The sequence below is a fragment of the Hyla sarda genome, chromosome 3 (assembly GCF_029499605.1).
Source record: "Hyla sarda isolate aHylSar1 chromosome 3, aHylSar1.hap1, whole genome shotgun sequence".
NCBI classification, from domain to species: domain Eukaryota; kingdom Metazoa; phylum Chordata; class Amphibia; order Anura; family Hylidae; genus Hyla; species Hyla sarda.
Window position 1 is genome coordinate 408116249 of NC_079191.1, and position 24864 is coordinate 408141112.

General features: G+C 43.4%; 1 long non-coding RNA gene across 1 annotated transcript; it reads right to left on the minus strand.

The window, feature by feature from the left end:
• Window positions 1-1055: 1055 nt before the first annotated feature.
• Window positions 1056-24138, minus strand: LOC130360859 (uncharacterized). Its single transcript, XR_008890839.1, has 3 exons — window positions 23993-24138; window positions 18727-18830; window positions 1056-2004 (listed from the first exon to the last, which is right to left on the minus strand). It is a non-coding gene; the product is annotated as an uncharacterized LOC130360859 (long non-coding RNA).
• Window positions 24139-24864: the final 726 nt, after the last annotated feature.

Genomic DNA, 24864 nt, shown 5'->3' on the forward strand with positions numbered 1-24864 from the left:
CTGTGCGGGGGGCATATATAACATGCGCTGTGTGGGGGGCATATATAACATGCGCTGTGCTGGGGGCATATATAACATGCGCTGCTGGGGGCATATGATAGCGCTGTGCGGGGGGCATATATAACATGCACTGTGCAGGGGGGCATATATAACATACGCTGTGTGGGGGGCATATATAACATGCGCTGTGCGGGGGGCATATATAACATGCGCTGTGCGGGGGACATTTATAACATGCGCTGTGCGGGGGACATATATAACATGTGCTCTGCGGGGGGCATATATAACATGCGCTGTGTGGGGGGCATATATAACATGCGCTGTGCTGGGGGCATATATAACATGCGCTGCTGGGGGCATATGATAGCGCTGTGCGGGGGGCATATATAACATGCACTGTGCAGGGGGGAATATATAACATACGCTGTGTGGGGGGCATATATAATATGTGCTGTGCGGGGGGCATATATAACATGCGCTGTGTGGGGGCATATATAACATGCATTGTTTTTTTTTTTTTTTTATGTGAAATGCCCTATTTTGTTTGCCTATGGTGTTATAGAAGAATATCATATTTTAAGAACTTTTATAAACATAATTGCATTTGTAGGCTTATGGAAAATCTAGGTTACTTTAGAGCTTTTCTCCACTGTCACTATTAAAAGAAATATAGATTTTTTTGGGGAAAAATATTGTTGCAAACAGATCAAAGTGCCTTTCTTTGCTGGTCCATGTTCTTCTGGATTTAATAAAAGGAATAATGTTTTATTACTTCTACCGCACTGCTACAGCGGCGCTGGGATTCTCACTGTCACTCCTCTGAGATATTAACTTTCTGCAATTTATAAAATATATGGATGTAAACGGATCCTGTCACAGTATTGGAGCTCTGTTCCCAAAATCATGGACCGGATGTTTTCAATAAATGTAATTGCAAATATCTTGTATGGTCATTTTTGCATTTTTGCTAAGAATAATTTATTTCTTCTGTCATATATCTATCTAACTATCTATCTATCTAATAGAGAAAACTGCCGCACTCCAAGGTTTCTGTGTATAACTTGTGGCTTTATTCACCAAACATCACAGGGTGCGACGTTTTAGCCATCTCACACGGCCTTTGTCAAGCAGTGACTAGTACAAAATGCTGAGTATATATAAAAATACAAGTGATACAGGATTGGTGGAGCTTAATTAGTGATAATTAACATACAAATAATACAAATCATAAGAGCATATGTTACAGGTAATACAAATCCCACTGCAACCTATTATAGAGACCTGCTGCATATGAACTAAAAGTGAAAAAAAACAACACACGGTGTAAATCAAGTCCGATTTGTGTATAATCAATAATCCATAATCGAGTTCTGGTGGTGATACCTTACGTCACAGGGGAGGCGGAGCTGCGGCGCACCTTTTTCACACTGTATTCCTATTCCACGCCACTGTATTTTCCTCGTGGCGCGTTGTGTATAGATACCGGCCGGAATTTCCGGTCGTCTCGCGGATATGACATCATGTAAACAATTCCATGTGTGCCCTTGCCCATGCGTCCTCACATTAAGCTCTTGGACGTGCGCCATCTTGGAAACTGGCACCGCCCTTGCTGTTATTCTCTGTGGCTTCTGCAGATGTAGCTTGTTACCGGATATACCGGCGCATCGTGGGGGTGGAGGTGTGTCCACTTACTAGGAGCGATAGTCCTCAGGAGCAGGTAACCCGATCCCCTGGACGTCCCGGCATTTGGTCCCCGGCGGGTATATCCCAACGGATGACAGCTGACCGGTTCGCTCTCACTCTGGGTCACTCCTTTGCGTCCACTTGCCCATCTTTGCATATGGCTCTCTGCAGTTCTGGTAGCTTCTGTCGCAGGGTGGGCACATTCTTTTCCAAGGCAGTGGATGGGTCACACAGGAGGCAACAAAAAATAATAAATAAAATAAAAATAAGGAATGCGAAATCCAGTGTTACTTATTCAGTGCGCCGTGGCACGCCTCCAACCTATGCGAAAAAAAAAGGAAGAAATTGATACATTTGTACCATACTGCACTCTTACATCAGAGGATAGGCAGTAGAGAAACCTGGGGTAACATCAAACAGAGATAATCTGCAGAGGCTATATTATCTATATTCACTTATTGTTCATCATATTCCATATGGTACATCATAAGTTACAGATGTTGTGATTAATCTTAAACTCAACATTCAAGCCATTCGGCTTGAGGGATTTCAAGGTGTATATCCACTTAAGTTCTCTCCTTTTGAGATGTGTGACCCTGTCTCCACCTTTTTTCAGTGGGGGGATATGGTCAATAAGCATGAACCGGATGTCTTTTTCGGTATGACCCTTCTCTGTAAAGTGTTTGGGTATGGGGGGGGTCTTGCCTATCTTTCCGGATGGTGTAGCGGTGATGATTGATTCTTGTCTTAAAATCCCAAGTTGTCTCACCCATGTAAAGTAGTCCACAAGGGCACCACATCACGTAGATGACAAACGTGGAGTTACATGTGAGATAATGGTGAATCTTGTATTCTTGACCTGTCTGTGGGTTTTTAAATCTTTTTCCTTTAGACATGAGGGAACAATTAATACATGATCTACAGGGAAAAGACCCTAGGTTGACACTAGTTATGTATCGCTGTTTAGGGCCCTGAAGGGACACGTCTGCTCTCACCAGACGGTTCCTCAGGTTTCCTGATTTGCGGTAAGCCATCAGTGGTGGGGCTTTAAATTCCTCCACCTTCTCGTATCCCCCTGCAAGGATGTGCCAGTGTTTCCTCAATACACTGCACAACCTGCCTGAGAGACCCGAGAACGTGGATACAAATGCAATCCATTTATCATTCTTCCCTTTGTGGTGTACTGATCTTTCCATATCAGGTTCTAAGACTTTTTTCCTGCTCTGCTCGTTGGAGGCCATCTTGTCCAAGGCTGGCCCCAACTTTTCTTCTGAACAGACAATCCTTTTAGCTCTTAACATCTGGCTGGTGGGTAAATATTTGAGCATTGTTTTGGGGTGCTGACTCTCAAACCTAAGTATGGAGTTGCAGTCTGTTTCTTTTGTAAACAGGTCTGTAGTCAAACAGCATCCCTCATTCTGGACCTTTGTGTCCAGAAATTGTACTGATGTTCTGGAGTGGGAGAGTGTGAACTTGATGTTGGGGTGTATATTATTTAGGTAGTCATGAAAACAGAGAAGTTGTGATTCACTTCCAGACCAGACCAGGAAGACGTCGTCTATGTACCTACACCACTCCAGCACATGGCTGAAGTGGTGTGATACATAGACGGCATCCTCCTCCAACTGGGCAACTAATACGTTTGCGTACGTAGGCGCAACGTTCATTCCCATCGCGGTCCCCGTCCGCTGTATGTAGAACTGCTCATTGAACCTGAAGCAGTTCTTGGTAAGGACCACTTCTGATAGGTCAATGAGCAGTCCCACTTGTTCTGGTGAAAAATCTGTATTGATGGCTGTTCTATTTACATGTATCCTTCCTTCATGGGGGATTGAGGTGTATAGACTAACCACGTCCAGAGATGCGACAATCGCATTCTCTGGAACGTAGATAGTTTTAATGCGTTCAAGAAAGTGGGAGGTGTCCCTTAGGTAGGACTTTGCCCTGCTGGCATATGGACCTAAGGCCTTGTCTAAGAATGTAGATATATGGCTAGTGATGGATTCCCTCCCGGAGACAATTGGTCGTCTGGGAGGGTTCTGTACTGATTTATGTATTTTCGGTAGCATGTAAAAATATGGTGTAATGGGGTTCTGTACTACCAAGTAATCAAACAATGCTTTGTCCACAAGGCCCTGTTCCAATGCTGGGCTGAGTATCTGCTGAATTGTCCTCTTTATGTCCCACTTAGGATCTAAATTTACCTTTAGATACGTAGTTGTGTCCTCCTTAATAACATCAGATCCCACCACTCACACCGACCCGTGGTCCCTCCATACACCAGTGGTTATCACCCATCTATCTATCTATCTTTTGATCTACATCCAAAAAGTAGCTGCAACACTCTGAATTATAAACGTATAAATTGTTACGTTTATAATTCCGAGTGCTGCAGCTACTTTTTGGATGTGTGAGGTGCCTTGACCGGGACTTTTTTTGCTGCCTGCACCACCTGCATCTTGAATTGGGCGCTGTTCCACAAATCTGTTTTGCTATCTTTTGATCTATCTATCTCATATCTATCTATCTATCTATCTCATATCTATCTATCTATCTATCTATATCTATCTCATATCTATCTATCTATCTCTCATATCTATTTATCTATCTCATATCTATCTATTTATCTATCTATCTAATATCTATCTATCAATCATCTATCTATATAATATCTATCAATTATCTATCTATCTGTTTTTCTATTTATCTATCTATTATCTATCTATCATCAATCTATCTATCTATCTATCTATCTCATATTTATCTATCTATCTATCTGTCTCATATCTATCTATCTATCTATCTATATCATATCTATCTATCTATATCATATCTATCTATCAATTATCTATCTATTATCTATCTATCAATTATCTATGTATATCATGTCTATCTATCAATTATCTATATATCTATTATCTATCAATCTATCAATTATCTATCTATCTATATCTATCTGTTTTTCTATTCATCTATCTATTATCTATCTATCATCAATCTATCTATCTCATATCTATCTATCTCATATCTATCTATCTATCTATCTATCTTTCTATCTCATATCTATCTATCTCTCTATTTCATATCTATCTATCTATCTCATATCTATCTATCTCATATCTATTTATCTATCTCAAATCTTTTTATCTATATATCTCTCCTATCTATCTATCTATCTATCTATCTCATATCTATCTATCAATTATCTATCTATCAATCTTCTATCTATATCATATCTATCTATCAATTATCTATATCTATCTATCTATCTGTTTTTCTATTTATCTATCTATTATCTATCTATCATCAATCTATCTATCTCATATCTAACTATCTATCTATATCATATCTATCTATCAATTATCTATCTATCTATTATCTATCACTCTATCAATTATCTATCTATCTGTTTTTCTATTTATCTATCTATTGTCTATCTATCATCAATCTATCTATCTATCTATCTATCTATCTCATTGTCAGGATCCGGACTTGTATGCAGAGAGGACACTGGAGGTGGATCCTCTGTGTCAGTGATGTGATGGCGTGGGCCGTACCAGGGGAACGGAATCTAAGGGGTTACTGGTTTTCACCAGAGCCCACCGCAAAGCGGGATGGACTTGCAGCGGCAGGTAACCCCAGGTCGTTCCACCCGATAGCGACTTAACCCCACTGACAGCTGAGACAGGCGCGGTACAAGGGATAAGGCAAGAGCAAGGTCGGACGTAGCAGAAGGTCAGGGCATGCAGCAATGGTTCGTAGTCAGGGGCAATGGCAAGGGTCTGGATACACAGGCTTGGGATACACAAAACACTTTCTCAGGGCACTAGGGCAACAAGATCCGGCAAGGGCAGGAGGGGGAAGTGGGTTTTTATATGTTTTGCAGGTGTAGGTACTGATTGGGCCAGACACCAATTAATGGTGCACTGGCCCTTTAAATTTCAGAGAACTGGCGCGCGCGCGCCCTAGAGAGCGGGGCCGCGCGCACCGGGACACAACAGCAGGAGGACGGGGCAGGTGAGGTGATTGGGATGCGACCCACGGACGGGCGCGTCCCGCTACGTGGATCGCATCCCCCCCGGTGATAACAGTGCTGCACTACCGGTCAGCGGGTCTGACCGGGGCGCTGCACGCAGAAGAACGCCGCGAGTGCTCCAGGGAGGAGCAGGGACCCGGAGCGCTCGGCGTAACAATTATATCTATCCATATATCTTTCTATCTCATATCTATCTATCTCATATATATCTATCTCATATCTATCTATCCATCTCATATCTATCTATCCATCTCATATCTATCTATCCATCTCATATCTATCTATCTCATATCTATCTATCTATCTCAAATATTTTTATCTATCTATCTCTCTCCTATCTATCTATCTATCTATCTATCTCATATCTATATCTATCTATCTCTCATATCTATCTATCTATCTATCTATCTATCAATCTATCAATTATCTATCAATTATCTATGTATCTATTATCTATCCATCCATCTGTAATGTCCCAGTACAGGTACATGGTCCTATACTACCTGTAGGCCCTGTCAGGTTGAGTCCCTCAGTGACCTGGGGGCTCCCCTGCAGGGTCTCCCCCTGTTTCTCTCTGTTGGTTTAATAAATGTGTGTATGTTCCTTTAAAGCATAGACAGGATCCCTATGTATAGATAGTATCAAGGACCTGTGGAAGACTCAAGGACCTGTGAGTAAGTCTGTCACATGTTATGTTATGCAGTTATATGATTTGTTGTCACATGTTCTCCCAGAGAGCACCAGCTTAACCTATGACCCGCAGCTTGACCAATGGGCTTTAGTCCAGCCCCCACTATATAAAGGGGTGGCCATTACAGTTTCTCTCAGATTCCATCTTCTCTTGGATCTTACCATCTAATCTGAGAACAAGTCTTTGCTGAGGCAGCAATCACCAGAGGCCTTAGAGTCAAGTGATCAGCATCTGGAAGACTACAAAAGCTACAAGTCTCTCCAGTAAATCTACAGGTCTATGTCTGCTGTCACTACATCTAGTCACGTCCTGCACATAGTCAAGTCAAGTCTAATTACAAGTCAAAGTCAAGTTAATTACAAGTATATTGGTCCAGCAAGCTGCGAGGTCCTCTGGGTACTAGTCCCCTCTCTGGGAATTCTGGCCTTAGCTGTGAAGATAATTACACCTGTCTTCTACTCAATAAAGACTCCGTTTGACCCGAACTGGTTGTGGACTCTTTATTCACTACTAGCCCGTGGGATAGTGGAGAATCCGGGCGTGTGGTGTTCCGGAACCCGAAAACCACACTGGCGTCACGAACACATAGGAGGTAATACCATCCAACCCCTGGGGTTAATAACATCAGATCCCACCAGTCACACCGCTACACCCGTGGTCCCGCCATACACCAGTGGTTATCACCCATCTATTTATCTATCTTTTGATCTATCTATCTATATCTACCATCAACATTGCATCTTTTGCCTTTCTTTAAAACCTTACAGAAGAACAATCTCACACCCCCCTGTAGGGTATGTTTTGTTTTTCTTCCATCAGCAGTGATTAAATACCTGAAAGAAAGATGAAGAGAGTGCTGCAGCCATCTTTTATCTAACTTTGTCATTCCTTTTACTCCGGCCTTTGAGAGAAATGAATTTACTGAGCATGTGAGTCATTTACCATCTGTTGCCAGAACACATTAGAATTGCTGATGTTGTTTTGGCCTAACCTCGAACCATTAAAGAAAAAAAATGGGAAAAGAAATACAAGAGCACTCCTTTTCTCAATTTTTTTTTCTTTACGCTTTCAGTCCAACCTCTTGGGACTATTTAAAAAAAATAAAAATAAAAATGGAGGATCAAAAAATGGAAGAAGTTTTTGTTTGTGAAAACCGAAATGTATCTGGAGGCCATTATGAGCCGTTACCATCTGAATGGGTAAGTGGACGGCCTGAATAAGGGAGAGGCAGGGAAATGGAGAGAATATCCGAGGTCAGGTTTGTCAGGGTACAAGAATCCTAAACAATGAGGGCATTAGATGGAGATTGGGAAGGAATGTGAAAAAAGAGCTCTGAGAGCAGAATGAAATGAAGCATGGGAGAGAATTAGTAGAGATTAGCAGGACTGTGAAGGAACCCAGAGCCCGCTGCCAATCACCCATTAAAAACATGTGGCCTTCACATTCATCCACAGATGGAAGTTATGAGCTGAACTCCTGGGCTGCACAGTGTTCTGTCACAGACTGTAACCATGACATGACAGAGATCAGCGGGCAATTCAAACATGTGTCTTAATGAGGTACTAAAAATATGTCTGCCTTGTGGATGCTTAGCGCCGTTCCCATGAGGATAAAGAAATGCGCTAAGAGGTTTTAAAGTCTTCATGTATGAAGTTAAAGATCACTGCTCGGCCTTACGGACACAACTAGATTTTAGCGTTTTGTCTTTTTTTTTCTTTTTCCCTCTTTCAAGCTATTGATTCCATGCCGCCACATCCCAGTATTCATCGTAGTGCACTGCATACTGGGAAATACATTCGTAGAAATTCATCTCACAGGGTAAGTGAAAGATTAGAACAGTTGGAAATTTTTGACAAAATGTTTATACAAAAATAAGTAAGATTGCTTAACCCCTTAAGGACACATTTTGGCCTTAAAGGGGTACTCCGCCCCAGACAAAAATAAGTAAGATTGCTTAACCCCCAATTTAGCAATTTTGGAAGGTTTTGTTTTCACGCTGTACAATTTACGGTAAACTTTACATATTTTCTTTATTCTGTGGGTCAACACGATTAAAATGATACCCATGATTACACACTTTTCTATTATTGTACCGCTTTAAAAACATCTCAAACTTTTTAACCCAATTAGTGCTTTTAATATCCCTCTTGACGACCTATATCCCATTTTGACGACCTATAACTTTTTCATTTTTCTGTATAAACTGCAGTAAGAGGGATAATATTTTGCACCGTGATCTGTATTTTTATACCCCTTTTGCATACCGTATATACTCGAGTATAAGCCGATCCGAATATAAGCCGGGGCCCCTAATTTCACCCCAAAAACCCAGGAAAAGTTATTGACTCGACTATAAGCCTGGGGTGGGAAATACATCATCCCCCCTGTCATCATCCAGACCTCCGTCATTAACACCCTCATCATCATCACCTGTCATCATCCCCCCTTCATCATCACCGCCTGTCATCATCCTCCCTTCATCATCACCGCCTGTCATCATCCCCCCCTGTCATCATCCCACCCCCCCTTCATCATCATCACCTGTCATCATCCCCCCTTCATCATCATCACCCTGTAATCATCCTCCCTTCATCATCACCGCCTGTCATCATCCCCCCCTGTCATCATCCCACCCCCCCTTCATCATCATCACCTGTCATCATCCCCCCTTCATCATCATCACCCTGTAATCATCCCCCCGTCATCATCCCATCCCCCCTTCATCATCACTGCCTATCATCCCACCCCCCACTTCATCATCACCACCTGTCATCATCCCCTTATCATCCCACACCCCCCTTCATCATCCCCTTATCATCCCACACCCCCCTTCATCATCCTCTTGTCATCATCACACCCCCCTTCATGAACATCCCTGTGCGTCCTCGTCAAGGCAACGTGACTATTCCAGGGCCGGGCCTGAAGCGCGGAGAAGAGGCCCCCCCTGGTGAAGATGGACAGCCCGGAACGACTATTCCTCCCCACCTGACTGTCCCTGCAGCACAGATGCCCCGGACCAGCGCACCCTAACTTCCCGCCGAGCGGAGGTGAGTACAGAACTAAAGGGGGTGAGAGGCTGGATGATGTCGAAGGCTGCCCGGGTTTGCTGGGAGTTGTAGTTTTGAAACATCTGGAGGTCCGCAGGTTGAAGACCACTGAGGGCGGAGAGTTCACTCGAGGGGGGTGTTTTCAGCACGAAAAATTGTGCTGAAAAACTCGGCTTATACTCGAGTATATACGGTATGAAACTTATATATGAAACTTTTTATAAATTATAATATTTTTTTGGGGAATATTCTGTGACAAATAAGCAGCAATTTTGGATATTTTTTTTTGTTTCTATGTTTACTCCGTTTACCATACGGGATCAACAAAATTTTATTTTGATAGTTCGCACATTTACGCATACGGCAATAGCAAATATGTTAATTAAATGGGAAAAAGTGACAATTTACATTTTTATTGGGGGAGGGGATTTATCACATGTTAACTTTTTTTTTATTTTTTACTTTTTTTTTTTGCACTTTAACCCCTTCCCGCTATAGAACGTATGCATGCATCCAATCATCTGACATGTTGGCGCAATTGGACGTATGCATAAGTCATAGCGTTCTCCGGCACTGCCACGGGCCGTGCAGAAGATCGGCGACGGGACCCAGCTGTCAATCCTAGCCGGAGTCCCGCCGCAGCTGCCAAAGCCGCGATCGCGCTGGTCCTGCAGCATTAACCTCATAGATGCCGTGATCAACCCCTGTTCTCCAACGGCGGTGCCAAGATACAATCGTTTCTGTTGGTTGCTATGGCAGCAGGAGGTCAGATCATGACCTCCTGTATGCCTGCTAAGGAAGCCTGTGAAATCCAGCCAGAGGCTGGATAGCACAGGCTGGAGTGTCTGCAGATCATCAGGTTATACTGTGCTGCAGTACAAATGTATTTCAGCATAGTATAACCTGTAAAAAGTGTAAAAAATTAAATAAAAAGTTCTTCAATAAATGTATGAAGAGTAAAAAATAAATTAAAAAAATGCCCCTTTCCCAATAAAAGCCCTGTATTATCACCAAAAAAGATCAAAAACACAAATCATATACATAATAGGTATTACCACATCCATAATGATGTGTACTATAAAACTATGATGTAAATTATCCCGCACGGTGAACGCCGTAAAAAAAAGCACCAAAAAAAGCGCAAAATTCTCCAATTTTGGTACAAATAGCGGAATAAAAAAGATCAAAAGGTAGCATGTAGCAAAAAAAATGATACCAATAAAAATACAGCTCATCCCGCAAAAAATAAGCCCTTACTCAATGGCGTCGGACGAAAAATAAAAAAGTTACGGCTGTTGGAAAATGAATGGCAGAAAAAGAATTTTGCTCAGAAAAGGAAAAAGAACATAGAAAGCTATATAAAATGGGTATCGCCATAGTCGTACTGATGAACAGAATAAATATAGCATCACTTTTACCGCACAGTGTACACCATAAAATAAATTAAAAAAAACATGCCAGAAATTTTCCAGTTTTTCACAATATTTTTAAGCTTTTCACAAAAAAATGCACCATTTATATAAATTACAATATGTCACGAAAAAACTATCTCTCGCTCTGCTCAGAAAAAGCGTTATTACCATTTAAAGAGATACATGTCAAATAAAAAAATAAAAAAGAGCCTGGTCATAGAGGTAAAAAATAGGTCAGTCCTTAAGGGGTTAATAGTCCCCATAGAGAACAATTTATAGCAATCATTTGATTGATAACACTGTTCAGTGCTATGCATAGAGCACTGATCAGGTTTATCGGTGATCTTCTGTCCGACATAGGACACAAATGTACGTTCTGGTGCCCTGGTACTTAAAGTTGTTTTAAGTGAGTCAGGGTGATTTACATAAAACTCAGTGTGTGTATGTGTGTATGTATGTATATGAGTATGTGTGTGTGTGTGTCTGTATATATGTATGTGTGTGTGTATGTATGTATGTGTGTGTATGTGTGTGTGTATGTATGTGTGTTTGTATGTGTGTGTATGTATGTGTGTATGTATGTGTGTATGTATGTATGTGTGTATGTATGTGTGTATGTGTGTGTATGTAAGTGTGTGTGTATGTATGTGTGTGTGTATGTGTGTATGTGTGTATGTGTGTGTGTATGTATGTATGTGTGTATGTATGTGTGTATGTATGTGTGTATGTATGTGTGTATGTGTGTGTGTATGTTCCAGCATCACGTCCAAACGGCTAAAGATATTAACATGAAACTTGGCACACATGTTACTTATATGTCAACAACAAACATAGGATAGGTGATTTAACCCTTACTCACCCCCATTTGTCAGGGTCGGGGTTTTTGTTTAAGGTCCCATACAAGTCAATGGGAAATATATGTTATTGCATAATTTCCAAACAGCTGGAGATATTTCGATAATACTTAGTCATATGTTACTTATATGTCCACTTAAAATATAGGATAGTTAATTTAACCCTTAACTACCCCCCATTTGTGAGGGTCGGGGTTTTTGTTTAAAGTCCCATGCAAATCAAGAGGAAATGTATGTTCCCACATAACTTCTGTACGGCTGGAGATATTTCAATAATACCTGGTACACATATTACTTATATGTCAAAGAAAAATATATGATAGTTAAATTAACCCTTACCTACACCCTTATATAAAAGATGGGTTTTTGTTTCAAGTCCCATGCAAGTATATGGGACTTCCGTTATCTTACTCCACAAGCTCCGCTCTGCATCTCCTGGTGAATGTGTCAGTCCAACTCGCAAACCACACCCCAACTCACAAAGACACACTCACTGTTTAAGCCCCCTCCCCTTTTATTCTCTACCCTTTTTGTGCATTGGTCTGGCTTGTAAATCACGCTATGTCCCCTTCTTTTTTCAGCTTACAATTTCTTCATCACAAATCAGTCCCACCTGAAGACAGGATGTGAGGATGGGACGGGATATGAGGACGGGATACGGGGTCAGGATATGAGGTTGGGATATGAGGTTGGGATATGAGGATGGGATATGAGGACAGGATATGAGGATGGGATATGAGATCGAGATAGGAGGATGGGATATGAGGTCGGTATATGAGGTTGAGATATGAGGACGGGATAGGAGGTCGGGATATGAGGATGGGATATAGGGATGGGATATGGGTCGAGCTATGAGGACAGGATATGAGGTCGGCATATGAGGATGGGATATGAGGTCGGGATATGTGGACGGGATATGAGGATGGGATATGAGGTCTAGATAGGAGGACGGGATAGGAGGTCGGGATATGAGGTCGAGATATGACGACGTGATATGAGGTCGAGATATGAGGACATGATATGAGAATGGGATATAGGGATGGGATATGGGGTCGAGCTATGAGGACAGGATATGAGGAGGGGATGTGAGGTTGGGATATGAGGTCAGAATATGAGGAGGGGATATGAGGATGGGATATGAGGTTGAGATAGGATGACGGGATAGGAGGTCGGGATAGGAGGACGGGATATCAGGACAGGAGATGAGATCAAGATATGAGGACGGGATATGAGGACGGGATATGAGGTTGAGATATGAGGACGGGATATGAGGTTGAGATATGAGGATGGGATATGAGGACTGCATATGAGGAAGGGATATGAGGTTGAGATATGAGGATGGGATATGAGGACGGGATAAGAGGAAGGTATAGTAGGACTGGATATGAGAACAGTATGTGAGGACATGATATGAAGTTGGGATATGAGGTCGGGATATGAGGACGGGATATGAGGACGGGATATGAGGACGGGATATGAGGACGGGATATGAGGTCGAGATATGAGGACAAGATGTGAGGTCAGGATATGGGGATGGCATATAGGGATGGGATATGGGGTTGTGCTATGAGGACGGGATATGAGGTCGGGATATGAGGACAGGATATGAAGTCGGGATATGAGGATGGGATATGTGGTCGGGATGTGAGGTCGGAATATGAGGACGGGATATGAGGTCGAGATAGGAGGACGGAATAGGAGGTCGGGATATGAGTTCGAGATATGAGGACGGAATTTGAGGACAGGATATGAGGTCGAGATAGGATTACAGGATAGGAGGTTGGGATATGAGGACAGGATATGAGGACGTGATATGAGGACGGCACATGAGGACGGGATATGATGTCGAGATATGATGTCGAGATATGAGGACAGGATATGAGGATGGGATATGAGGTCGGGATATGAGGACGGAATATGAGGTCGAGATAGGCGGACGGGATAGGAGGTTGGGATATGAGGACGGGGTATGAGGACGGAATATGAGGACAGGATATGAGGACAGCATATGAGGTCGGGATTTGAGGATGAGACATGAGGACGGTATATGAGGACAGGATATGAGGTCGAGATATGAGGACGGGATATGAGGTCAGGATATGAGGTCGGGATATGAGGTCGAGATATGAGGATGGGATATGAGGTCGGGATATGAGGACAGCATATGGGGACGGGATATGGGGTTGGGATATAACAACAATATATGAGGATGGGATATGAAGTCAAAAGCTTCTGCCTTTTTTGATTTTCCTCCCCAACAAGGATTAGGAAGGAAAAACCGGGCAACGCCGGGTACTCAGCTAGTATAATATATATATATATATATATATATATATATATATATATATATATATATATATATATATATATATATATATATTTATATATATATATATTACCATCCTCACCAACCTTAACCCCTTAAGGACCAGGCCATTTTACAGCTTAGGACCAGAGCGTCTTTTGCACATCTGACCACTGTCACTTTAAACATTAATAACTCTGGAATGCTTTTAGTTATCAATCTGATTCAGAGATTGTTTTTTTCGTGACATATTCTACTTTAACATAGTGGTAAAATTTTGTGGTAACTTGCATCCTTTCTTGGTGAAAAATCCCAAAATTTTATGAAAAATTTGAAAATTTTGCATTTTTCTAACTTTGAAGCTTTCTGCTTGTAAGGAAAATGGATATTCAAAATATATATTTTTTATTCACATTTCCAATATGTCTACCTTACGTTTGCATCATAAAATTGACGTGTTTTTACTTTTGGAAGACACCAGAGGGCTTCAAAGTTCAGCAGCAATTTTCCAATTTTTCACAAAATTTTGAACCTCGCTTTTTTTCAGAGACCAATTCAGGTTTGAAGTAGATTTGAAGGGTCTTCCCATTAAAAATACCCCACAAATGACCCCATTATAAAAACTACACCCCCCAAAGTATTCAAAATGACAATCAGTAAGTGTTTTAACCCTTTAGGTGTTTCACAGGAATAGCAGCAAAGTGAAGGAGAAAATTCACAATCTATTTTTTACACTCGCATGTTCTTGTAAACCCAATTTTTGAATTTTTACAAGGGGTAAAAGGAGAAAATTTATACTTTTATTTGCAGCCCAATTTCTCTCGAGTAAGCACATACCTCATATGTCTATGTAAAGTGTTCGGCGAGCGCAGTAGAGGGCTCAGAAGCGAAGGAGCGACAAGGGGATTTTGGAGAGTACGTTTTTCAGAAATGTTTTTTGGGGGGCATGTTGCATTTAGGAAGCCCCTATGGTGCCAGAACAGCAAAAATAACCCACATGGCATACCATTTTGGAAACTAGACCCCTTGGGGTACGTAACAAGGAATAAAGTGAGCCTTAATACCCCACAGGTGTTTCACGACTTTTGCATGTAAAAAAAATTAAAAAAAAATTCACTAAAATGTGTGTTTCCCCCCAAATTTCACATTTTTGCAAGGGTTAATAGCCGAAAATACCCCCCAAAATGTGTAACCCCATCTCTGTATGGAGGCACCCCATAAGTTGGCATAAAGTGCATTACGGGCGAACTACAATGCTCTGAAGAGAAGGAATGATATTTGACTTTTTGAGAGCAAATTTTGCTCGGGGGGCATGTCGCATTTAGGAAGCCCCTATGGTGCCAGAACAGCAAAAAAAAAAAAACACATGGCATACCATTTTGGAAACTAGACCCCTTGAGGAATGTAACAAGGAATAAAGTGAGCCTTAATACCCGACACGGGTTTCACGACTTTTGCATATGTAAAAAAATATATATATTTTTTTCACTAAAATGGGTGTTTTCCCCCAAATTTCACATTTTTGCAAGGGTTAATAGCAGAAAATACCCCCCAAAATTTGTAACCCCATCTCTTCTGAGTATGGAGGTACCCCATAAGTGGACCTGAAGTGCACTACGGGCGAACTACAATGCTCAGAAGAGGAGGAGCACCATTGAGCTTTTGGAAAGAGAATTCGTTTGGAATGGTAGTCAGGGGCCATGTGCATTTACAAAGCCCCCCGTGGTGCCAGAACAGTGGACCCCCCCACATGTGACCCCATTTTGGAAACTACACCCCTCACAGAATTTAATAAGTGGTGCAGTGAGCATTTACACCCCACTGGCGTTTGACAGATCTTTGGAGCAGTGGGCTGTGCAAATGGAAAATAAAATTTTTCATTTTCACGGATCACTGTTCCAAAAATCTGTCAGACACCTGTGGGGCGTAAATGCACACTGTACCCCTTATTACATTACATGAGGGGTGTAGTTTCCAAAATGGGGTCACATATGGGGGGGGGGTCCATTGTTCTGGTACCATGGGGGCTTTGTAAACACAAGTGGCCTTCAATTCCGGACACATTTTCTCTTCAAAATCCCAATGGCGCTTCTTCTCTTCTGAGCATTGTAGTGCACCCATAGAGCACTTTACATCCACATATGGGGTATGCTCTTACTCAGAAGAAATTGGGTTACAAATTTTGGGGGGCTTTTTTTTATTTTCCCTTGTGAAAATGAAAAATTTAGGGTGACACCAGCATTTTAGAGAAATTTTTTTTTTTTTTCATTTTCCCATCCAACTTTAATGAAAATTTGTCAAACACCTGTGGGGTGTTCAGGCTCACTATACCCCTTGTTACGTTCCGTGAGGGGTGTCGTTTCCAAAATGGGGTCACATGTGGGTATTTATTTTTTGGGGTTTATGTCAGAACCGCTGTAAAATCAGCCACCCCTGTGCAAATCACCAATTTAGGCCTCAAATGTACATGGTGCGCTCTCACTCCTGAGCCTTGTTGTGCGTCCGCAGAGCATTTTACGCCCACATATGGGGTATCTCCGTACTCGGCTTGGTCGATGACCCATTTAGTTGGTTAGCAGGTTTATACTCCGGCTCAAATAAGGGGTCCTAAACATATGCCATAACAGGTTATATCGAAGGGGGTTCTTAGATGGAAAGGGGTTTAAATAAAGTAGTACAACTTTTAATAGCCTAAAAAAATTTTCACAAAAACTCAACATATTTACTAAGGTTTCCACAGAAAATGTGATGGATTTCAGCTAAAGGAAAACCTTACAGATCAGAGCATGTGCAAAAAAGCAAAATGTAAGGAAAGAGGAAAATGTAGGGAAACCTTAGTAAATACCGTGGAAAAAATATTGTAGGGAATTAAAGCCCACAAAGAAACCTACACAACACTATGGCCAATATGCCTAGAAATGCTCATCATCATCATCAATATGTGAAACATCAAATTTTAACATGCCTGGCAAGCCATGTTTCCCATTGGAAGATGAGGCTTTGCGGTTACGAGACGGTTCTTTCTGAAGAAATATCGGATTAAACTTTTATCTTAAAGCACAGCTGCAGAGGAAGCTACGCCATGGGCGGGGGCACAGAAAATGGATTTATAATGACAAAGGATGCCAGAGAAGAAATAAAATAAATAATAAAATAAAATAATGTACAGAAAGTACATTTTAAGAAGAGAATTAAAAGGAAAAGTCTTGATAGGAATGTAATTTATTATAACTTTTTCTCTGTAAGTAGAGGCTTTTTTCTCCGGCCCAGTGCATATATTACAGCTTCTCTTGTTTATAGTTTTGAGCTGTGACTCTTTGACTTCTTTCTCGTTTTGACCTTTTGTAAGCTTACAACATCCTCTAGAGGGACAAATATTCTCTGTTTGTATTTCCTTATCTGTGAATTTAACTTTTTTTTTTGCTGCAAATATCCCAAAAGATCAGCCTGTCTGCCCCCTTACCTCTTACCCTACAAGAATGAAAATAAAGTTATAGAATGTCAGAGCTGGTCGGAACGCAATGGGGGTTATTTATCATTGTGTTCTATTGCTTTTTTTTGGTCTACATTTGTGAATTTATTTTATTTTTGTGCATTTTTTTGTGTTTTTTCTTTCAAAGTTCTAAAATACATCATTTTGATCTTTTGGTTTTGCTAGACCATTTTTTGAAGTGACGGATGCAGTGGTCACAAATTTCTTATCTGTATGTTTTTGATTTTTGCACAAATTTTGCCGCAACTGGCGCAAAAAAAAAGAGAGAGAGAGACAGAGAGAGAGAGAGAGAGAGAAAGAGAGCGAGAGAGAGAGAGAGAGAGAGAGAGAGATAGATATGAGATAGATAGATATGAGAGAGAAAGAGAGAGAGAGAGAGAAAGAGAGTGAGAGAGAGAGAGATAGAGAGATATGAGATAGATAGATAGATATGAGAGAGAAAGAGAGAGAGAGATAGATAGATAGATAGATAGATATGAGATAGATACATAGATAGATAGAGAGATAGATATGAGATAAATAGATAGATAGATATGAGATAGAGAGAGAAAGAGAGAATAAGGTAGAGAATAAGAATGTTTAAAGTTAAAAATGAAAGGAGAAGTAAGGCAGTTTTCAATATGAAACAATCAGATATATTTTTTAAGGTACAAAAAAGAATGGTAAAGAAGTAGGAAACAATAAAATTGTTAGCAATCCCAAAATCTCACAATTTCATGTGCCCAAGTTTAAAAAAATATCCGACAAAGTGATAATAACATCACGCCGAGGACATTTATCCGGCCTGCAGCTGCCTGGGACATCCCTGTGTCCTGATAGATGTTTTCGGGACACAGGGATGCGCTCTCGGAGACCCTGCGTTTACTTAAAAAGTGCAGGGGATGCCGGGAAGGTGGCGCACGCAGGGACATCACTGACGTCGTGCGTGTGCCCATAGCAACGGAGCGAGGAGGAGCGGGGCACCGATGAGGACGTGCAGGGCCGTTTGAAGGAATTTGGGGGCCCCAAGCAAAATAGACACGGAGGCCCCCCTCCACCCCCTCCCCACCTTACCACGCAAAGCCTGTGCACAGGATATATACCATATAAGTGATTATATAAAGGACCATATAGTGATTATATACAGGACCATATAGAGGTATATTCCAGCTGTACACAGGATATATACCCCATATTAGTGATTACAGCTACATGAAGGAACTCACAGGTCACGTCTTTTCTGATCAGCGTCGTCCTCTTTCCTTTTCTTCCCTGTCCGACTCAGACCGCCATGATGTCTCCTTCCAGCCAAAACTTCATCTCTCTTCATCTGCAGAACAAACATCTTAGACTTTGCATTTTTCCAGTGCTCTCCTTAACACTACACAATCTTCTCATCTATAGGCCTGTAATAATGTCCCCCTTGGTGTCCCGCTCAGTAACAGAGCAGCTTGCCAGATATGTAGGTAGGTCTCCATTCCCCAACCATGGTTCCTTCAGCTGTTGCAAAACTACAGCGCCCAGACGACCTCTGGATTTCCGGGCATGCTGGGAGTCATAGTTTTGCACCCTGGTTAAGAAACACTGATGTAGGTAGTTAGGTAGACAGCTAGTAGGGCTGCACGATATGGGGAAACTGTGTGATTGCGATTATGGACCCAGATCAACTCCCAGTAGGCAGATTACCCCCTTCACCCCCCAGTAGGCAGGTAGTAGCCCATATTAGAACCCGCCCCCCCCCCAGTAGACAGTTAGTACCCCCAGATTAACCAACCCCAGTAGGCAGGTAGTACCCCCAGATTAACACCCCCCCCCAGTAGGCAGGTAGTACCCCCAGATCACCCCCTCCCCCCCCAGTAGGCAGGTAGTAGCTCCATATTAGAACCCCCCCAGTAGGCAGGTAGTACCCCCAGACTAACCCCCATCCCCCAGCAGGCATGTAGTACCCCCAGATTAACCCCCTTCCCCCCAGTAGGAAGGTAGTAGCCCTATATTAGAACCCCTCCCCCCAATAGGCATGTAGTACCCCCAGACTAACCCCCTCCCCCAGCAGGAATATAGTACCCCCAGATTACCCCCCCCCCCCAGTAGGCAGGTAGTACCCCCAGATTACCCCCTTCCCCAAGTAGGAAAGTAGTAGCCCCATTTTAGAACCCCCCAGTAGGCAGGTAGTACCCCAAGACTAACTCCCTCCCCCCAGCAGGCATGTAGTACCCCCAGATTAACCCTCTCCCCCCAGCAGGCATGTAGTACACCCAGTTTAACCTCCTCCCCCAGCAGGCATGTAGTACCCCCAGATTAACCCCTCCCCCCCAGTAGGCAGGTAGTCCCCCCCATACGGCATGGGGGGGCACTACCTGCCTACTGGGGGGGGGGTAATCTGGGGGTACTACATGCTTGATGGGAAGGGGGTTAATCTGGGGGTACTACCTTCCTACTGGGGGTGAGGGGGTTAATCTGGGGGTACTACCTGCCCTACCCAGTAGGAAGGTAGTACCCCAGATTAACCCCCAACCCCCCCGTATGAAGGTAATACCCCCAGTTTACTCCCCCCCCTTGTAGGAAGGCAGTACCCCCCAGATTAACCCACTTCCTCCCTAGTAGGAAGGCAGTACCCCCCAGATGAACCCCCCCCTCTCTTGTAAGAAGGTAGTACCCCCCAGATTAACCCCCCCTGTAGGAAGGTAGTTCATCGGTACCACAGATGAACTCCCTCCCCTCCTCCCCCCCCCCAGACCCAGTAAGAACGTAGTTCAGAACTTGAAATAACAATGCATTCACTCACTGTAAAATAGATATGTAGCAGCACTAAACGCCGCGTGCGGGAATCCTGTGACGAGGCTGAGTTTGTGCACCGCGCACCATCACGTGACACATCACATCATGCTCTAGGGCCGGCGTAAGGACGCCGGCCCTTAAATTATGGGACTCAGAGCGGTGACGTCATGAAGGTGACGCGCAAAATATGAATCCTGGACTGACTGACTGAAGGTGAGCTGGAGTGGGGCACATAAAGGAGCCGGAGGCAAGGACTTCAGTCTCTGCCTCCCGCTCCAGGCAGGGTCTCGCACTGCTGGCCCGGCAGGCCGACAGGGCGAGCTGCCTGCAGAACAGTATAGCGCAGGAGGACAGGCAGAGACCGGCTCTGCTCGGGGGCCCCGGGCCAGCTCGGGGCCCCAAGTAATTGCTTGGTTTGCCTGTCCTCTTGCGACGGGCCTGAGGACGTGTGCTGGCCAGCGAGGTAAGTGTTACCAGCGGCATGTCAGCTTTGGTGCTCCGACCATAGCTCCTTCGGTACCGGGACTTACTGCAATGTCTGGACCGGAGGAGCGGTGGTCGGAATACTGAAGTAGGGCAGAACACAGGCATACAGCCTCCAGCCATACACTGTATGGCTGGAGGCTGAATGTTTGTGGGGGAACATACTGCACCTAATGTGGGGAGCTATACTGCACCTAATTTAGGGGATCTATACTGCACCTAATTTGGGGAATCTATACTGCACCTAATGTGGGGGAACATGCTGCACCTAATGTAGGGAGCTATACTGCACCTAATGTGGGAGATCTATACTGCACCTAATGTGGGGGAACATGCTGCACCTAATGTGGGGGAACATGCTGCACCTAATTTGGGGGATCTATACCGCATCTAATGTGGGGGAACATGCTGCACCTTATGTGAGGAGCTATACTGCACCTAATGTGGGGGAACATTATACTGCACCTAATGTGGGGGAACATTATACTGCACCTAATGTGGGGGAACTATACTGCACCTAATGTGGGGGAACTGTACTGCACCTAATGTGGGGGAACTGTACTGCACCTAATGTGGGGGAATTGTACTGCACCTAATGTGGGGGAATTGTACTGCACCTAATGTGGGGGAATTGTACTGCACCTAATGTGGGGGAATTGTACTACACCTAATATGGGGAACTATACTGCACCTAATGTGGGGGAACATTATACTGCACCTAATGTGGGGGAACTATTCTGAACCTATTGTGGGGGAACTATACTGCACCTAATGTGGGGGAACTGTACTGCACCTAATGTAGGGGAACTGTACTGCACCTAATGTGGGGGAACTGTACTGCACCTAATGTGGGGGAACTGTACTGCACCTAATGTGGGGGAAATGTACTGCACCTAATGTGGTGGAACTGTACTGCACCTAATGTGGGGGAACTGTACTGCACCTAATGTGGGGGAATTGTACTGCACCTAATGTGGGGGAATTGTACTGCACCTAATGTGGGGGGACTGTACTGCACCTAATGTGGGGGAACGGTACTGCACCTAATGTGGGGGAACTGTACTGCAGCTAATATGGCAGAATTGTACTGCACCTAAGGTGGGGGAACTGTACTGCACCTAATGTGGGGGAACTGTACTGCCAACCCTAATGTGGGGAAACTGTACTGCCAACCCTAATGTGTGGGAACTACAACCTAATGTGGGGGATCTATACTGCCAACCCTAATGTGGGGGAACTGTACTGCCAACCGTAATGTGGGGGAACTGTACTGCCAACCCTAATGTGGGGGAACTGTACTGCCAACCCTAATGTGGAGGAACTACAACCTAATGTGGGGGGATCTATACTGCCAACCAAATGTGGGGTGGAACTATGCTGCGTACTTAAAGTGGTAGTCCACGATACAGAAGTGTGCATAGGAATTTGTTCATGTTTTTTTATCAATAGTCCGGCCCTCCAACGATCTGAGGGACCATGAACTGGCCCCCCGTTTAAAAAGTTTGAGGACCCCTGAACTAAAACCTCTGTCTCTTGAACAATAAAGTTTTTTCTTATTTCCTGGCCTGCGGCAAGGTAAACTACTATTCAAATGTGAGACTCTTTGCAGACCTTCTTTTAGATATTAATTTGCCTTAAAATTAAAACTACAATAAATAAAGCCAAACACACAGACAAACAAGCTCCTCAGAAGCAGGGTAGACGTGATCTGAAAGAGGCGGGAGAAAATGATCTGGGTGCAGATCTGTGCTGAATTTATCATGGTCATTGTGACAATATTACAAATTTGGAGCAGCCAATTCAGGCTGTAAGCAAAAAGATACAAATGATCTCACAAAGGTTCATTTCGGTTTTCACTTTGCAGTGATAACAGATTTGTCAAGTACCAATGTTGCACAAAAAGTCGCAAACCCCTCCAAAACATAGCAAATTTACGCCAGCCTAGACTTGGCTTACAGAACTGCCTCTGGAGAACATTCTACCATGAGCCAACTCGTCCTGGAGATAAAGGGGACATCGGCTGTAATAGGCAAACTACAATGGAAAAAGATTTGCCCCTTTTCCTGTGTGTAAGGGTCTATTCACATGGCGGAATTTCCACTTGCAGAATTCCGCCTCAAATTAGAGCCCATAGACTTTTATGGGATACCGCACTCCCATTCAACCTCCTGAAATTCCGCTTGCGGAATTTCAGAAGGTTGAATGGGAGTGCGGAATCCCATAGAAGTCTATGGGCTTTAAAGGGGTATTCTGGGCAAAAACATCTTATCCTCTATCCAATGTATAGGGGATAAGATGTCTGATCGTGGGGGGCCCACTGCTGAGATACCCCCGCAATCTCCCTGCAGCATCCGCATTCTATGCGGGGCTGCGTCTCCAGTTTTGGAAACCTCCGGGTTTTTGGGACTGGGAACGTGACGTCACGCCACGCCCCCTCCATTCATTTCTATGGGAGGGGACATGATGGCCGTCACGCCCTCTCCCATAGACATGAATGGAGGGGGTGTGGCGTGACGTCACGTCCCCAGTCTCAGAAACCTGTAGGTTTCGGAAACTGGAGATTCAGCACCATCATAGAATGCGGGTGCTGCAGGGAGATCACTGGGGGTCACAGAAGCTGCCCCCCCCCCCCCCAAGACCAGACATCTTATCCTCTATCCCCTTTGGAATTGCCCGGAATACCTCTTTAATTTGAGGTGGAATTCCGTAAGCGGAATTCCGCAAGTGGAAATTCCGCCATGTGAATAGACCCTTAGTGCCGATGTCTGGCATTAGCGGTGAGTCCTGGCTGCTGATAGCATTCCCCTTGCTATGTCCTATGTCCTCTAGGGCAGTGGTCTCCAAACGGTGGCCCTCCAGATGTTGCAAAACTACAACTGGAGGTTCACAGTTTGGAGAACAATGTTTTAGGGGTTGTCCACGAAAAAAGACTTTTCAACCAATGTGCTACAAGCTTCATAAGAAAACAAATGAAATGTACACGGACATCCTCCCTCGCAGCCTCTGGTATCAGTACCAAGTCTCAGTTGCTGCAGCAGCCATATTTATATTAATTAATGACCCCAGTCTGTGATTGGCTGGGCGGCAATGTGATGTGGCATCTGCATGCCCGTGAAGTGCTGCAGCAGCTGAGATCAGGCACTGATACCAGAGGCTACCAAGGAACGAACCGGGTCAGTGTAAACTTTTTTTTATGTAGCCCGGGCACATTTTATCTTAATCTTATATTACCCAAAGAGTCTGTAGACAGCTGTTCGAGGGTTCTTGTCTTTGACCTTTCCCAGCATTCCATGCAGCCATAGATGTTGGGGGAAATTTATCAAAACCCGTCCAGAGGAAATGTTGCTGAGTTGCCCATAGCAACCAATCAGATCGCTTCTTTCAGTTTTCAGAGGCCTTTTCAAAAATGAAAGGAGCCATCTGATTGGTTGCTATGGGCAACTCAGCAATGTTTCCTCTAAACAGGTTTTGATACATCTCCCCCAACATGTCATAAGTCACATGGTCTCCAGTGGGCGTGGCTATGCTGCAGTGGGTGGGTAGATAGCATTACTTCAGTAAATCCCTTTCAGGCTACGTTTCCAAGAAATAGAGTATATAATAGTTTTGCCATATACCAGCAAGTAGTGAAATATGAGTCCCCTCAGCAATTCAGTTCAGATTCCAAAAAATGCCAAAAAAATCCTGTGTGGAAACATAGCCTTTAGAGAAAGTGTTGTCAGTCTTTTCTATCTAATAGTGTGAGACCCCGCAGGAGGGGTAAGTGTTTGATGTACCTGACCTTAATGTCAGTATATTCTGTTATTCAGCGCTATTATATGTTTACCTGAGGATGACGTCTTTTTTGTCATGATCATATGGATAGGAGTTTACTGAAAATGTTCCATTATGAATTGTTTATTCTAAGTCATCTGTATATATTATTATAAGCCCATTTTCTATATAACTAGCCATTCTTTGTAACGGTGTGAGGATTGGCACACCTGAATATATTGTACTCCCCTGATGAAGTGTGGGGGATCCTATGCTTGATCCATCCCCCATGCGGAAACACGTTGGGACAGGAACAACCTTTTGGCTGAAATTTGGCATTACTAGCTAAT